The sequence below is a fragment of the Mustela putorius genome, unplaced genomic scaffold (assembly GCF_011764305.1).
Source record: "Mustela putorius furo isolate JIRA1106 unplaced genomic scaffold, ASM1176430v1.1 tig00004068_pilon_pilon_pilon, whole genome shotgun sequence".
Lineage (NCBI taxonomy): Eukaryota > Metazoa > Chordata > Mammalia > Carnivora > Mustelidae > Mustela > Mustela putorius.
In genome coordinates this window covers 47,249-65,556 of record NW_025422199.1, presented here as the reverse complement: position 1 = coordinate 65,556, position 18,308 = coordinate 47,249, and the positions used below count along the sequence as shown (strand labels likewise).

General features: G+C 38.1%; 1 pseudogene; it reads right to left on the bottom strand.

Annotated features, from left to right (window-relative positions):
- Positions 1 to 1,843: 1,843 nt before the first annotated feature.
- LOC123389899 lies at positions 1,844 to 3,877 on the bottom strand (annotated as a pseudogene).
- Between the last annotated feature and the right edge of the window lie 14,431 nt (positions 3,878 to 18,308).

The following is an 18,308-nucleotide window of genomic DNA, read 5'->3' as shown; positions in this document are numbered from 1 at the left end:
GGGGAATGGTTAAATTGGTGATGGGATTAACGAGTGCACTTCCTGTGATGAGCACTGGGTATTTTATCAAAGCGTGGAATCACTAAATTGTATACCTGAAAGTAATCTTATGTTATATTTTAACTAATGGAATTTAAATAAAAACTGAAAAAACCCTTCTTTCAAGTAAAAAAAAATATTAAAAATTGTGAAAAATGGGGAAATTTTAATAGTTTGGATTTATGTTAAAATTATTGTTAAATCTTTAGATATGCTACAGTATGGTGGTTATATTAAAAAGATTCCTTTCTTTTCCTTTGTTTGCTCATTTGTTTTGTTTCTGGAATTCCACATATGAGTGAAATCATACAATCTGTTTATTTTTCTGACTGAGTTACTTCACTTAGCATTACACCTTCTAGGTCATCTAAATTTTGAAAATGGTGAGATCTTATCTTTTTTTGTGCTGAGTAATATTCCATTGTATATGTATATATCCACATCTTTTTTTAAAAAAGATTTTATTTATTTATTTGACAGACAGATCACAAGTAGGCAGAGAGGCAGGTAGAGAGAGGGGGGAAGAGAGCGGAGCAGAGAGCCTGATGTGGGGCTTGATCCCAGGACCCTGGGATCATGACCTGGGCTGAAGGCAGAGGCTTTAACCCACTGAACCACCGGGTGTCCCAATATATTTACATCTTTTTTTTTTTTTTTAATCTATTCATCTATTGAGGAGCTCTTGAGCTCTTCCATATCTTGGCTATCGTAAATAATGTTATGATAACCATAAGGGTGCATATATCTTTATGAATTAGTGTTTTTATTTTCTTTGGGAGAAATAACCAGTAATGGAATTTTCAGAATATTTGATAATTCTATTAAAAACTTTTTTTTTTTTTTTCAAAGCCAAACAGCAAGGGTTGTTTATTACGAGTTCGAACCCGGACCAACTTTTAAAAGATTTTATTTATTTATTTATTTGAGGGGAGAGAGAGAGAGAGAGAGAGAGAGAAAGGGGACATGAGTGGAGGGAGGGGTAGAGGGAGACAGAGAGAAGTAGACTCCTTGATGAATGGAGAGCCCAACTTTAGGCTCAATCCCAAGACCCTGAGATTATGACCCAAGCTGAATGAAGTCAGACACTTAACTGACTGAGCCACCCAAGGGCCCCTATTTTTAGAAAATTTTTTTTAGTAACTCCCATACCATGGGATTTAAGAAAACAATTGAACAAAGAAAACAAAAAAGACAAACAGCCTTTTTTGAAAAACAAATGTTTAATAATAAAACCATAGTTATAAGCTTTATATCTTTAGACTACCTTTGCCAAAATTCTTTCTATCATCTTCAGATTTTGTCTATAAATAATTATTCATTATACTTTTCTTTGAAAGTGAGTTTTAAGTCATCATACAATATTTTGATGTTTAACTTAAAACATTTCTGTATCTAAAAAAAACATTTCTGTATCTAATTCAACATACTCTTGTTCAATGTAAACAAAACCTTAAGTTTTCACTTTTATTTTTCTTCTGATACTTTCTGCAAAAGAATGCTGTATGGCCATTTTTCAAAAGAGGCCAAAATAATATGATTGGGAGAGATTTAAGGAGAGAAAAAAGGCACACACAGAGATGGTAAACCAGCTAAGAATGGAACAACTCTCCAAGTCATCATAGAGGTTGCTGAGTGGGCCATAAACCAGCAAATACTACCTGCTTATTATCTCACTTAGGAGGATGCATACCTCTGAAAGGCATACCCTTGAAAGTGACAGAATTTAAGTCTAGTGTGGCACTTTCAGAAAATGGCATCAAAGATTGGAGTTTAAATCTTTCTTTATTCTCAAGTGACTGGACATTTAAGAGCAAAGATAAAGATGGGCTCTTTCTCTCCTTTTTTTCTTCCTTGTAACAGATGTATGATTCATGGATTGTCCTTTAGTGGTCTCCATTTTCATCTTATTACTTTTTCTTTGCTTCTGCATGTTGATAGCTTTGTTCACTTTCTTAGATATAGAGATGTTAGGACAAGTACTACTTTTATTACCTAATTCACCACAAATAAAGCAGCCATCTTTGGGGCCCATGTGAGAATGATCTGGAAGAGCACAATGACTGCAAATGCTACAGTGGATCCAGTAAGGTTTTAGACACTTTATGCAGGAAAAGCAATGGTTCCATTCTTGTCATCCTTGGATGTATAAGGATTACAGTGCTCACAGTGTTGATTTTCTAGGAAACATCATTAACACAGAGGCAAAATCTGTACCCTTCTTCAATAGGAAGGATTATTTTGCTGGTTGGAATATTGGTGAAAATATGCACAGGAGACTGTTTTCAACCTGTCTTTCCATGTGTATAAGGTATACGATTATCATAATCTATCTGGTAATTCAGCATGCAGGAGCTTGGAAAAAACAGACAACTTTGGGATTGAAAAAATTAGGGGAAAAATCCAGAATATGGGTGGTTGGTTTTCTTGGTTTTGATCTTCTTTCCACAGAGCAATTTATTTCTTGAATGTAATAACCAGAGGTTCAGCAAAACCACCAAAAGGAGGATCTGTCACCATAATGACTCCCTCACCTTTATCTTCCCATGAAAATGTTCTTCATACTTCAAACGCAGTCTTTCTATCAAAGACATGATTGTTAAACATGCTATAATGGCTTCATTTATTCTTCTCCTACCCCCTTAAGCCCCCATGTTGCATCACCACTTCCTCATATCAGGGAGATCATATGATAGTTGTCTTTCTCCGCTTGACTTATTTCGCTAAGCATGATATGCTCTAGTTCCATCCACGTTGTCGCTAATGGCAAGATTTCATTTCTTTTGATGGCTGTATACATTGGGGAGAGTATGTGCTTTGGTGAGTGCTGTGAAGTGTGTAAACCGGGCGATTCACAGACCTGTGCCCCTGGGGATAAAAATATATTATATGTTTATAAAAATAAAAAATAAAAACAATTAAAAATTCTAAAAAAAATGCTATAGTGGCAAAACCTATCTTCCACTAGAAACTATGAATATAAAAATCAGCATCCAATAAAAGGCTTTTAATGTTAGACTTCTTTTTTTTTTAAAGAGATCACAAGTAGGCAGAGAGGCAGGCAGAGAGAGGAGGAAGCAGGCTCCCCTGCCCGACTCGGGGTTCGATCCCAGGACCCTGGGATCATGACCTGAGCTGAAGGCAGAGGCTTTAACCCACTGAGCCACCCAGGTGCCCCTAATGTTAGACTTCTTGTCACCTGATGCTTTCAACATGATCAGCTCATGCAATCTTGGTGTTCCAACTCATAGTACTCTTCTGAATCCAAGGGTAGAAAGTAGCTCTATTAAGAACTGAAAGCTCCTATCAGCAAACAAATACTGGGTATTTGTCTTTCTGTTTTTCAATGGATAACAAAGTTGACTGTGTGTTTTCAATTGGGTGATAGAAATATCACCTACTACCTGATGCTCATGATGCTTTTCTCAATCATCTGGCAAAAGCAACTGCTGACATCTTTGACAAAACATTCTCTGAGACAAGGGTAACCCAACAAACTTCATGTAACTTTCCCCACACTGTGCTCAGGATAGAGGAGTCTGACATCTTTGGTTATGAGCTTCTTGGGCAGCAAATCTAGCCCCTGACAACTTTTCATCTTCCCACTGGAAAAAAATCACAGTCTTTTCAATCTCTACAGGCTGAGAAGGATTAAAACCCTTGTGTTTTTTTCTTTCCCTTGGCTCATCTTTACAAACAGAAGAGTGGCTCCTTGATGGCATGGAAGGGTGGATATGGCAGTGTTGGAAGGAAGCACCACCTCCACATCTGAGTTCCCCCGATGACTCTCCACTACCTCCACTCTCTCCACTGCTCCCAGCCAGCCCCTGGGTGTCCCCATATTCCTACCAAGACAGACTTTTATTTTTTATATTTTTAAAATATTTAATTTATGTATTTGACAGAGAAAAAGAGAGAGAAAGATAGAGAGAAAACACAAGCAGGGGGAGTGGGAGAGATAAAAGCAGGCTCCCCATGGAGCAGGGAGCTTGACATGGGGCTCAATCCAAGGACCTGAGGTGAAGGCTGGTGCTTAATGACTGAGCCACCCAGACACTCCAGAGTTATATTTTTCTTTTATTTTTTAGAAGATTATATTTAATTATTTGAGAGAGAGAGAGAGAGAGAGAGATAGTGAGAGAGAGCATGAATGAGGGCAAAGGAGAGGGAGATGCAGACTCTCCACTGAGCAGAGATCCTGATACAAGGCTCAATCCCAGGACCCTGAGATCATGACCTGAACCAAAGGCAGACACTTAACTGACTGAGTCACCCACGCACCCCATGGCAGACTTTTAAATGCATAGAATAAACTGGTGGTCATCAGAATGGAGGTGGGTAGGTGGATCAGACAAATAGATAAAAGTGATTTAGAGTACACTTATGCTATTGAGCACTGAGGAATGAACAGAACTGTAGAATTATTATATTGTACATCTGAAACTAATATAGCACCATATGTTAATTATGCTTCAATAAAAAATGATTCTTTATGTTTTAAAGATATGAACTCAATCAGACAAGGAGAAAATGAGGCAGCCATTTTGATAAGGAATGAGTTAAACTGCCACTATTTGCACATGATATGATACTCTATATAGAAAATCTTAAGACTTCACTCCCCCCCAAAATGATTGAAAATAATAAGTGAATTCAGTTAAGATTCAGGATACAAAATTAATACAGATATTCAGTAATGTTTCTTTTTAAAAAGATTTTATTTATTTATTTTATTAAAGATAGAGAGAGAGAAGAGAGAGTTTGGGCATGGGGAGGGGCAGAGGGAGAGAGACAAGCATACTCCATGATGTGTGTGGAGCCCAATGTGGACTTGATCACACTACCCTGAGATCATGACCTGAGCTGAAACCAAAAGTCCTACACTTAACTGACTGGGCCACCCAGGTGCCCCCAGTAATGTTTTTATATGCTAATAATGAAATAGCATAAGGAGAAATTAGGAAAACAATTTCATTTATTTTTAATTTTTATTTCATTTAAAAATATTTATTTATTTATTTGAGAGAGTGAGCAGGAGGAGGAGAGTCTCAAACACACTCTGTACTGAGCAAGGAGCCCGATACAGGGTTCAATCCCATGACCCTGAGATCAGGACCTGAGCTGAAACCAAGAGTCAGATGTTTAACTGACTGTACCACCCAGGACCACCCAAAAAATTTCATTTATAATTGTGCTAAAAATTTTGCCTAGGGAAAAACTTAGCCAAGAAGGTAAAAGATCTTTGCTCTGAAAACTATAAAACATTGATGAAAGAAATTGAATATGACACAAACAAATGGAAAGATATTCAATATTCATTGGTTGGAAAAATTAATATTATTAAAATGTCCATGCTACCCAAAGCAATCTACAGATTCAATGCAATCCTTATCAAAATAAAAAGAGCATTTTTTTTTTTAACAGAACAGAATTTGTGTAGAACCACAAAAGATCCTGAAGAGCCAAAGAAATATTGGGAAAGATCAAAGCTGGAGGTATCACAATTCCAGATCTGTATTTTAAGATAAACTCAAAGATAGAGAAATCAAAACAGTATAGCATTGGCATGAAAATACACACGTAGATCAAGGGAACAGAGAAAGATCTCAGAACTAATCCACAACTATATTGGCAATTTATCTACAACAAGGAGGCAGGAATGTATGATGGAGAAATGATGGATTCTTCAATAAATGGTGCTGGGAAAACTGGACAGATATGTATAAAAGAATGAAACTGGTCACTTTTTAACACTATGCACAAAAACAAACTTAACATGGATTAAAGACCTAAATGTAAGACCTAAAACCATAAAAAGTCCTAGAAGAGAAGACAGGCAGTAATTACCTTGACATCAGTCATAGCAATATTTTTCTAAATATTTTCAAACATCTTTGAAAGCAAAATTAAACTTTTGAGACTATATCAAAATAAGAGGCTTTTGTGCAGTGAAGGAAATCACCAACAACAATAAAAAGGAAGCCTGCTAAGTGGGAAAAGATATTTAGAAACAGTATTTCTGGTAAGGGGTTAACATCCAAAATATATAAAGAACTTATACAAGTCAACACACAAAACAATTCATTTTAAAAACAGAGGGCCTGAATAGACATTTTCCCAAAGAAAACATACAGATGGCCAACAGACACATGAAAAGATACTCAGCATCACTCATCATTAGGGAAATGCAAATCAAAACTACAATGAGATATTACCCATGTCTGAATGGCTGAAATAAAAAAAAAAAACACAAGAAATTACAAATGTTGTTGAGGATGTAGAGAAAAAGAAACCCTTGTGCACTGTTGGTTGGAGTTTAGATTGGTACACTCACTGTGGAAAATAGTATGGAGATTTCTCATAAAATTAAAATTAGAATTACCACATGATTGAGTAATTCCACTCAAAGTGACTTACCCAAAGAAAATTAAAACACTAATTTGAAAGGATACATGCACCCCTATGCTTCTTGCAGTGTCACTCACAATAGCCAAGACATGGATGCAAGCTAAGTGTCCACTGACAGAGAAAAGGGTAAAGAAGATGTGGTATATGGACACAATAGGATATTACACAGCCACAAACAAGGATGAGATCTTGTCATTGCAACAACATGGATAGACTTAGAAGATATTATGCTAAGTAAAATAAGTCAGTCAGAGAAAGACAAATATGATTATGATTTTACTTATGATTACTTATGATTTTACTTACATGTGGAATCTAAAAAAGCAAGACAAATGAATTAATAAACAAAAAGAGGAATCAGACCTATAAACACAGAGAACAAACTGATGGTTGCCAGACGGGAAGGAGTTGGAGGGATGGGTAGAAGGGAGGTGGGAGATACAGCTTCCAGCTATGGAATGAATAAATCAGGGAATAAAAGGTACAATATAGGGAATTTAGTCAATAATATTGTAATAGTGTTGTGACAGATGGTAGCTACATGTGATGAACATATAATAATATATATATAAAGTTTTTGACATAATATATATAAAAATTTTATGTATAATCATATATATAAAGTTTTGACACTACAGATACAGAGCCAGTATCCAAGATCTATAAAGAACTTCTTAAATTCAACACCCAAAAAACAAATAATCAAGTCAAAAAATGGGCAGAAGACATGAGCAGACATATAATTGGCTAACAGGCACATGAAAAAATATTAAACATCATTAGCCATTAGGGAAATTCAAGTCAAGACCACATTGAGATACCATTTTACACCAGTTAGAATGGCAAAAATTGACAAAGCAGGAAACAACAAGTGTTGGAAAGGATGTGGAGAAGGAAACTTTTTGTACTGTTGGTGGGAATGCAAATTGGTACAGCCATTTTGGAAAACAGTTTGGAGGTTCCTCAAAAAGTTAAAGTTGTTGGTGTTTTGATGGGGATTGCATTAAATCTGTAGATTGCTGTAGGTAGCTTAGACATTTTCACAATATATGTTCTTCCAATCCATGGGCATGGAACATTTTTCCATTTCTTTGAGTTTTCTTCAATTTCTTTCGTAAGTATTCTATAGTTTTCTTAGTACAGATTCTTTGCCTCTTTGTTAGATTTATTCCTAGATATCTTACAGTTTTGGGTGCAATTGTAAATGGAATCCACTCCTTAATTTCTCTTTCTTCTGTCTCATTGTTGGTGTATAGAAATGCAACTGATTTCTGTGCATTGATTTTATATCCTGACACTTTACTCAATTCCTGTATGAGTTCTACAGTTTTGGTGTGGAGTCTTTTGGGTTTTCCACATATATATTACCATCTGCAGAGTGAGAATTTGACTTCTTTGCTGATTTGGATGCCTTTTACTTCTTTTTATTGCCTTATTGCTGAGGCTAGGACTTCTAGTACTATATTGAATAGCAGTGGTGATAGTGGACAGCCCTTGCAGTGTTCCTGACCTTAGGGCAAACAGTTTTTCCCCATTAAGAATGATAATTGCTGTTGGTTTTTCATAGATGGCTTTGATGATATTGAGGTATGTACCCTTTATTCCTACACTCTGAAGAGTTTTGATCAAGAATGGATGCGATACTTTACCAAAGGCTTTTTCATCATCTGTTGATATTATCATATGGTTCTTGTTCTTTCTTTTATTAATGTATGGTATCACATTGGTTGATTTGCGGATGTTGAACCAACCCTGCAGCCCAGGACTAAATTCCACTTTGTTGTGGTGGATAATCCTTTTTTTTTTATACTAGACATAGGAATTTTCTTTTTTCTTTTTTTAATTTTTTAATTTTTAAAATTTATTATTATTTTTAAATTTTTTTCAATTTATTTATTTTCAGAAAAACAGTATTCATTATTTTTTCATCACACCCAGTGCTCCTTGCAATCCGTGCCCTCTATAATACCCACCACCTGGTACCCCAACCTCCTACCCCCCGCCACTTCAAACCCCTCAGATTGTTTGGATAATCCTTTTAATGTACTGTTGGATCCTATTGGCTAGTATTTTGGTGAGAGGTTTTGCATCCATGTTCACCAGGAATATTGGTCTGTAATTCTTCTTTTCAGTGGGGTCTTTGTCTGGTTTTGGGATCAAGGTAGCTCTGTCCTCTAAAATGAGTTTGGAAGCTTTCCTTTCATTTCTATTTTTTGGAACAGTTTCAGGAGAATAGGTATTAATTCTTTAAATGTTTGGTAGAACTTCCCTGGGAAGCCATCTGACCCTGGGCTCTTATTTGTTGAGAGATTTTTTAAGTTAACATATAATGTATTTTTTGTTTCAGGGGTACAGGTCTGTGATTCATCAGCCTTACACAATTGACAGCACTCACCATAGCTCATACCCTCTCCAATGTCCATCACCCAATCACCACATCCCTGCCACCCTCTTCCACTCCAGCAACCCTCAGTTTTGTTTCCTGAGATTAAGAATCTCTTATGGTTTGTCTTCCTCTCCAGCCCCATCTTGTTCCATTTTCCCCTCCCTGCCCCTACGACCCCCCATGCTGCCTCTCAAATTCCTCATATTGGTGAAATCATATGATGATTATCTTTCTCTGATTGACCTATTTCACTTAGCATAATACCTTCTAGTTCCATCCACATTGTTGCAAATGACAAGATTTTTTTTTTGATGGCTGTAATATATATATATATATCCCACATCATCTTTATCCATTCATCAGCTGATGGGCATTTAGGTTCTTTCCATAATTTGACTATTGTGGACATTGCTACTATAAATATTCGAGTGCATGTGCCCCTTCAATTACTACATTTGTATCTTTGGGGTAAATACCCAGCAGTGAAATTGCTGGGTCATAGGGTAGCTCTATTTTCAACTTTTTGAGATTTGTGATTACTGCTTCAATTTCCTTACTGGTTATGGGTCTGTTCAGGTTTTCTATTTCTTTCTGGTTCAGTTTTGGTAGTTTATATGTCTCTAGGAATGCATCCATTTCTTCCAGATTGTCTAATATGCTGGCATATAGTTGCCCATAATATGTTATTAAAATTGTTTGTATCTCTTTGATGTTGGATGTGATCTCTCCTTTTTCATTCATGATTTTATTCATTTGGGCCCTTTGCCTTTTCTTTTTGATAAGTCTGGCTGGGGTTTGTCAATCTTATTAATTCTTTCAAGGAAACTGCTCCTAGTTTTGTAGATATCTTCTACTCTTCTTTTGGTTTCTATTTCATTGATTTCTGTTCTGATCCTCATTATTTCTCTTCTCCTGCTGTGTTTAGGCTTTCTTTGCTGTTCTTTATCCAGATCCTTTAGGTGTAGCATTAGGCTGGGTATTTGAGAACTTTCCTGTTTCTTGAGAAAGGCTTGTATTGCTATATATTTTCCTCTTAGGACCACATTTGCTGCATCCCAAAAATTCAGAACAATTATGTTTTTATTTTCATTTGTTTCCATGAAATTTTTAAATTCTTCTTTAATTTCCTGGTTGACCCATTCACTCTTCAGTAAGATGTTCTTTAGCCTCCATGTGTTTGAGTTCTTTCCATCTTTTCTTTTATGATTGAGTTCTAGTTTCAAAGCATTGTGGTCTCAAAACATGCAGGGAATGAGCCCAGTCTTTTGGAACTGGTTGAGGCCTGATCCATGGCCCAGGATGTGATCTGTTCTGGAGAATTTTTAATTTTTTAAATTTATATTCAGTGTACCAGAATTTTTTTTTTGAGTCACATGGTAATTCTTTATTAACTTTTTATTTTTTTTTATAATTTTTTATTTTTTATAAACATATATTTTTATCCACAGGGCTACGGGTCTGTGAATCACCAGGTTTACACACTTCACAGCACTCACCAAAGCACATACCCTCCCCAATGTCCATAATCCCACCCCCTTCTCCCAAACCCCCTCCCCCCAGCAACCCTCAGTTTGTTTTGTGAGATTAAGAGTCACTTATAGTTTGTCTCCCTCCCAATCCCATCTTGTTTCATTTATTCTTCTCCTACCCACTTAAGCCCCCATGTTGCATCACCACTTCCTCATATCAGGGAGATCATATGGTAGTTGTCTTTCTCTGCCTGACTTATTTCGCTAAGCATGATACGCTCTAGTTCCATCCATGTTGTCGCAAATGGCAAGATTTCATTTCTTTTGATGGCTGCATAGTATTCCATTGTGTATATATACCACATCTTCTTGATCCATTCATCTGTTGATGGACATCTAGGTTCTTCCCATAGTTTGGCTATTGTGGACATTGCTGCTATAAACATTCGGGTGCACGTGCCCCTTTGGATCACTACGTTTGTATCTTTAGGGTAAATACCCAATAGTGCAATTGCTGGGTCATAGGGCAGTTCTATTTTCAACATTTTGAGGAACCTCCATGCTGTTTTCCAGAGTGGCTGCACCAGCTTGCATTCCCACCAACAGTGTAGGAGGGTTCCCCTTTCTCCGCATCCTCGCCAGCATCTGTCATTTCCTGACTTGTTGATTTTAGCCATTCTGACTGGTGTGAGGTGATATCTCAATGTGGTTTTGATTTGTATTTCCCTGATGCCCAGTGATATGGAGCACTTTTTCATGTGTCTGTTGGCCATCTGGATGTCTTCTTTGCAGAAATGTCTGTTCATGTCCTCTGCCCATTTCTTGATTGGATTATTTGTTCTTTGGGTGTTGAGTTTGCTAAGTTCTTTATAGATTCTGGACACTAGTCCTTTATCTGATATGTCGTTTGCAAATATCTTCTCCCATTCTGTCAGTTGTCTTTTGATTTTGACAATGTGCGAAAGGAATCCATCAAAATCCTTGAGGAGAACACAGGCAGCAACATCTTCCTAGGAACAACGCCAAAGGCAAGGGAAGCAAGGGCAAAAATGAACTATTGGGATTTCATCAAGATCAAAAGCTTTTGCACAGCAAAAGTGTACCAGAATTTATTGCTTATGCATCACACCCAGTGCTCCATGCAATACGTGCCTTCCATAATACCCACCACCAGGCTCACCCAACTTCTCACCCCCGCCCCTTCAAAACCCTCAGATAGTTTTTCAGAGTCCATAGTCTCTCATGGTTCATCTCCTCCTCCAATTTCTCTCAACTGCCTTCTCTTCTCCATCTCCCCATTGTCCTCCATGTTACTCCTTATGCTCCACAAATAAGCAAAACCATATGATAATTGACTCTCTCTGCTTGGCTTATTTCACTCAGCATAATCTCTTCCAGTCCTGTCCATGTTGATGCAAAAGTTGGGTATTCATCCTTTCTGATGGAGGCATAATACTCCAAAGTATATATGGAGCATATCTTCTTTATCCATTCATCCGTTGAAGGGTATCTTTGTTCTTTCCACAGTTTGGTGACTGTAGCCATCGCTGCTATGAACATTGGGGTACAGATGGCCCTTCTTTTCACTACATCTGTATCTTTGGGGTAAATACCCAGTAGTGCAATTGCAGGATCATAGGGAAGCTGTATTATTATTTCTTTTTTTTTTAAATTTTATTCATTTATTTGACAGACAGAAATCACAAGTAGGCAGAGAGGCAGGCAGAGAGAAAGAGGAGGAAGCAGGCTCCCCGCTGAACAGAGAGCCCAATGCGGGGCTTGATCCCAGAACCCTGGGATCATGACCCGAGCCGAAGGCAGAGGCTTTAACCCACTGAGCCACCCAGGGGCCCCAACTCTATTTTTATTTCTTAAAGAATCTCCACACTGTTTTCTAAAGTGGCTGTACCAACTTGCATCCCCACCAGCAGTGTAAGAGGGTTCCCCTTTCTCCACATCCTCTCCAACACATGTTGTTTACTGTCTTGCTAATTTTGGCCATTCTAACCGGTGTGTAAGATGGTATCTCAATGTGGTTTCTTTTTTCTCAATGTGGTTTTAATTTGAATCTCCCTAATGGCTAGTATACAACCTCTTCTTTATCCATTCATCTGTTGATGGACATCTAGGTTCTTTCCATAGTTTGGCTATTGTGGACATTGCTGCTATAAACATTTGGATGCACATGCATGTACACCCTGTAGTGCAATTGCTGGGTTGTAGGGTAGCTCTATTTTCAACCCTTTGAGGAACCTCTATACTGTTTTGCAGAGTGGCTACACCAGTTTGCATTCCCACCAACACTGCAGGAGTAGAAACCCCATTTTTGATTGCACCTCATTAATAACCTTTTTGATTTTGATGTGGTTAGATTTTAGTTCTTTTATTTCTTCAGAAAGGGATTCTATAGTATCTTCTATGCTTTTTTCAAGCCAAGCTAGTATCTTTATAATTGTCATTCTGAACTCTAGTTCTGACATCTTACTGATGTCCATATTGATTAGGTCCCTAGAAGTCAGTACTGCCTCTTGTTCTTTTTTGGGGGGTGAGTTTTTCCACTTTGTCATTTTGTCCAGAGAAGAATAGATGAATGAGAAAACAAAATGCTAAAAGGATAACAATGGCCCCAGAAAAATATACACTAAATGAATCAGAAGAAACCCGAAAATGGGGGGAAAATGAAGGAAAAAGAGAGAAAGAAAGAGAAAGAGAGAAAAAGAGAAAGAAAGAAAGAAAGAAAGAAAGAAAGAAAGAAAGAATATGATCTAGCTGGTGAATAGAACAGGGCCACACACTTGATTTTGGGTGTAATTTGGTCTATTAGGAGAGACTGTCTCTCAAAATCTTAAAGAAAGAAAAATATTACTGTAAAGATAAAAATTTAAAAAAGATTTTAAAAAAGGAATTGATATGAACTTCATTGAAAAAAGAAAGAAAAAAATTAGAAAAAAAAAAAAAAGAATGTGGTCAGGCAGGAGACTAGAACAAAGCCATACACTAGATTTAGGGTATATTTTGGTCTGTTAGAAGAAACTTTATCCCAAAATTTTAAAGAATGAAAAACTTACAAATATACAAAAAATAACATTAAATACAATGAAGGAATAGAATATGACTGTGAAAATGAAAATTAAGAAAGATTTAAAAAAAAAGAATTGATAAGATGTTGGTTGAAAAAGGAAAGAAGAAAAACTTAAAGAAAAAAGAAGTGGAAAATAAAAAAAATGAAGAAAATTAAAAAAATTAACTTTGAAAGACTAAGGAATCATGGGGAGAAAGCCATGAATTCTATGTGCTGTATTCTTCTAGCGCTGGAGTTTTTCAGTTCTCATTGATTGGTAGACTTGGTCTTGTCTGGGTGTTCTTCCTGATCTTCTATCTTCTGGGGCAGGGGCCTGTTGCAGTGACTTTCTAATGTCTTTGCCCCAGGCGGAATTGCATCACCCTTGTGAAGTGCCTGGCTAAGTAGTCTGCTGGGGTTTGCTCTCTGTAGCTTTTGTTCCCTAAAAGCTTTCCATACAGCTTTGGAGGACGAGAATGAAAATGGTGGCCTCCCAGTCTCTGGTCCCAGAGGAGCCAAGAGCTTGGGACCCTACTCCTCAGTGAGCCCTCAGAGAAAAGTAGTCAATCACTTCTCTCTCCCTGGTCTATGGATGCACTCCATTCTCACCTGGCCTGTGACTGAGCATTTCTATCTCTGGCATATGACCCCATTTGGAGTCTCCAAACTCAACAGATTCCTGTTCTCTGCTCTTGTGCTGCTCCTTACAGGGGAGGAAGGGGGAGTCTCACCAGGGCCACTTGTTGGGCCCCTGCTCTTTGAGCAGGGGCCCAACCGTGCCTCTGATTGTGGTTTATGGCAACCCTGAGCACACAGCCCACTCCTTGGCTCTGTCTATGCAGTCAGCTTTCCTGTTCCCATACTTTAGAGCTCTGCCACACTCAGGCACCCTTAGTCTTTCTGTGACCCTGGGTGTCCTGAGACCACACTGTCCCAGCAAGGACTCCACCCACCAGCTTAGCCACTGGAGTGGTGTCCCTCTGTGGAGTAGACTTCTGAAAGTTCTGATTTTGTGCTCCACTGCTCTATCTCTTGCAGAAAGCCAGATGATGAAGGCTCCCTCCCCTTCCTGTGGTCTATCTTCTCAAATATTGCCTCAGATTCACTTTTCCACACGTCCTACCTTCCAGAAAGTGGTCTCTTTCCCATTCATAGAATTGCTGTTGTTCTTTTCTTTGACCTCCTGTTGAGTTTGTAGGTGTTCAGAATTGTTTCCTATCTATCTAGCTGAATTCCTGGGACCAGATGAAATTTAGGTCTCCTACTCCTCCACCATCTTGCTCCTCCCCCTTCCCTGTTTGTGTATTATTGCTTGCATTTTATCCTATTATAGCCTGCATTTTATCCTTTACATAGTTCGTCATGTTCTGTAAACCATGGACAATGGCTTGAGAAGTAGACTTTACTCTCAAAACTCTCAAGTAGTTTTCTTGGTGTTTTCCAAGTCCATCTGAGTGGATAGATCAACCAAATTTCCTCCATTCAATTCTTTATGAGTCTGAGGCTGTTTGTCTATGAAGATTATGAAAAAGTTCATATTTTCCTTAGGAAAAGAAGTTCTCTCTCTCTCAAGGGATAGTGAAAATCCCATCATGGCTTTTTGGTCTTGATGTAGGATCTAGGAGCATAGTCCAAATCTTGGAAATTGCTTCAATTTCTTGGGTGACTTTAGAAGATTCTGGTAATTTGACATATTTACCAAATAGTTTAGTTCCCCAAGATTCATTTGATTTTATTTGTGCTTCATCCCTAAGTTTTAACTATAAGGGTATGGTGGAGTATTAACAATGCTTTCAGAAGTTCTGCCATTTGGATCCCATTTTTGACTGGAATACCAGCTGCTGTCATGAATTTTCTGTGTTTCAGGACATACCAAAATCATGTACTACCCCAAAGTCTTAGTGGCTATCAGTATAAATATTAACCTTTTCTACTTTTACTCATACACAAACCTAAGTAAGAGCAACTAACTTGGCTACCTGAGCTGATTTGACATTTGGCTTAATATTCTAGAGATTTATATTGATCAGTGATGGCATATCCAGCCTGGAAGTTCCCGTCTTCCTTCTGGATGTAGGAGTCATCAATATGAAGAGTGAAGTTAATTTGGAGGTGGGCTTTTTTGATAAATCTAGTTTAGGATAGGAGAATGATCTAGTATTAATGATACAATTGTGGGATGTCCCATCAGTGGGTAAAGGAAACAAAATGTCAAGGTTAAGATTTTGATGACAATGTCTGGTGATGGGAGAGAGTAGTATTTTATGAGGTAAGCCAATGCACAGAGCAGTGCTGTATTTTCCTTAATAGAGTCTGCACAACATGAAGAACATGCATGTTAAGTGGATTACCTAACACTAAATCAGAGATAGCTTGGGCAAAATAGGCAGTTGCAGTGACTGCTTGAAGGTAATGAGGCATGGTTTTAGCTACTGGGTCCAAGGCCAAGTGATAATATCCCAGAAATCTTTGGTGTACATTATGCTTCTGAGCTAGCAATCCCAGTTCTCTTATTCATGTACTAACAAGGCAGGGAGTAATTTGGATGTCCAACTGTGGGAGGTGAAAGTACAGAGACCTTAAGGTTCACAGAAGCATCTTTGAAAAGGGGGTTCCAGACTACTGGATTTGGAGATAACTCCCTAGTCTTGCATAAAGAGGTGAGACAATCATAGACAAATTAGGTATCCATATACCACAAGATCCGGAAAAAACTCTTGGTTGTTTTTTTCAGGGAGCAGAAAATGTTGGTAATAAAGTCTTTGCCTCTAGATATAGTTTTATTTGCAGCTGAAATATTATGACCCAGAAATCAGACACACTTGATAGCAAAGTTGAATTCTGTCTCTAGTCACCTTATGGCCCTATGCTTCTTTTTTTTTTTTTTTAAAGATTTTATTTATTTATTTGACAGACAGAGATCACAAGTAGGCAGAGAGGCAGGCAGAGAGAGAGAGAGAGAGAGAGAGAGAGAGAGAGAAGCAGGCTTCCTGCGGAGCAGAGAGCCCGATGCGGGGCTTGATCCCAGGACCCTGAGATCATGACCCGAGCCGAAGGCAGCAGCCCAAACCACTGAGCCACCCAGGCGCCCGGCCCTATGCCTCTTATGCTTTAAGAAGGTATTCAGTGTCTACAAGGGAGTAGTCATGGAGCACCTGGGTGGCACAATCAGATAAGCACCTAACTCTTGGTTTCAGCTCATGGTCATGAGATCAAGCCCTGAGACAGGCTTCACACTCAGCATGGAGTCTGCTTGAGATTCTCTCTTCTTCTCCTTATGCTCCTCCAGCTCATTCCCTCCCTCAAATAAAGAAATAAATCTTAACAAAAATTAAAAAAAAAGGGAGGGATTGTAAGTATCAGAACACAGAAGAAGTCATCTACATATTGGATTACAGGGAATTTTAAGTCCTCAAACTGGTAATTAAAGTGCACAATAAGTAGGTAGAGGACTCAGTAAATCCATGGGATGTAATAGTCCAGGTGAAGGCAAATAAGTATTGGGATTCCTTATGAAGAGGAATACTAGAAAAAGTAGAATATTTGTATAGATGCCTATGGAATATTGGATGTTGGAAGTGACAGCAGACAGGATACAGTTAGGAATGGGCACCAAGGGTTTTGGTTTGACAAATTTATTGCTAGTTCTTGGATCTTGGACCAACCAATAACCTCCCCAACCCTCACCTTCTCTTTTGAACAAAATCAGAGTATTACACAGACTAGAAGTGGGGACTAGAAGTTTTTGTCTAATAAGATTTGGATTATTGAGCAGAACTTCTCAAGTCCTACTGGCTTTAAATGATATTGGGGAATCCTGGGAAGGGTCACCAAAGAATCTATTTTACCTTTAGATGTTCTGCATGTCACCTTTGAAACAAATAATACATTATATATTAATAAAAAAAGTTCTTCATGCCATATGCTCCCAATACTGGTGGCGTTTTTTGCCCATAAGTAAGAGGGAATTCTAGTAGTTGATTTAAGTCTTCAGTGAAATAGGTATTAGGTTGAAGGGACAAAAGAACTCAGGGGAGTTGGACAAAGCCATTAGTGAACACAGCCAAGGGTCTGTAGAAGGAATCCTCTGGGAGCATAATGAATTTTTATACCCAAATTCATGAGAATATTCCTTCCTAACAGGCTTACTAGAGTGGTACAACTGAGAAGTTGTGTTGAGCTTTAACAAGTCTCATAGAAATAATGAGGAACTGGGATAGAGACAAATCATGAAGTCTCATCAAAATCCACTACTGATGAAGTTTGGTGACTCTAAACAACGATAGCAAGAAACAAGGAAATATTTTTTAATGGATTAATACTTTAAAAAAATTTAATTCCAGTATAGCTCAGAGTGTTTTGTTAGTTTCAGGTGTACAATATAGTGATTCTACAATTCCATGCATCAACTGGTGCTCATCATGACGAGGCCTCTTCTTCTTCTTCTTTTTTTTTTTACTTTTTAAAAAAAGATTTTATTTATTTATTTGACAGAGATCACAGGTAGGCGGAGAGGCAGGCAGAGAGAGAGGAAGGGAAGCAGTCTCCCTGCTGAGCAGAGAGCCTGATGCGGGGCTCCATCCCAGGACCCTGGGAACATGACCTGAGCCGAAGACAGAGGCTTTAGCCCACTGAGCCACCCAGGGACCCCAAAGCCTCTTCTTAATTCCCATCACCTATTTCACTCATCCTCCACCACCTCCCCTCTGGTAACCAGCAGTTTGTTCCCTATAGTTAAAGAGCCTGTTTCTTGGTGGGCCTCTTTTTCTCCCTGATGATTGCTTATTTTGTTTCTTAAATTCCACATATGAGTGAAATCATATAGTATTTGTCTTTATCTGACTAGTACCATATTGTTTTAATGACTACAGCTTTGTGATATAACTTGAAAGGAAACAAGGAAGTATTAAGAGTAGAATGGATGGTACTGGTCTCAGTGAGAAATGTG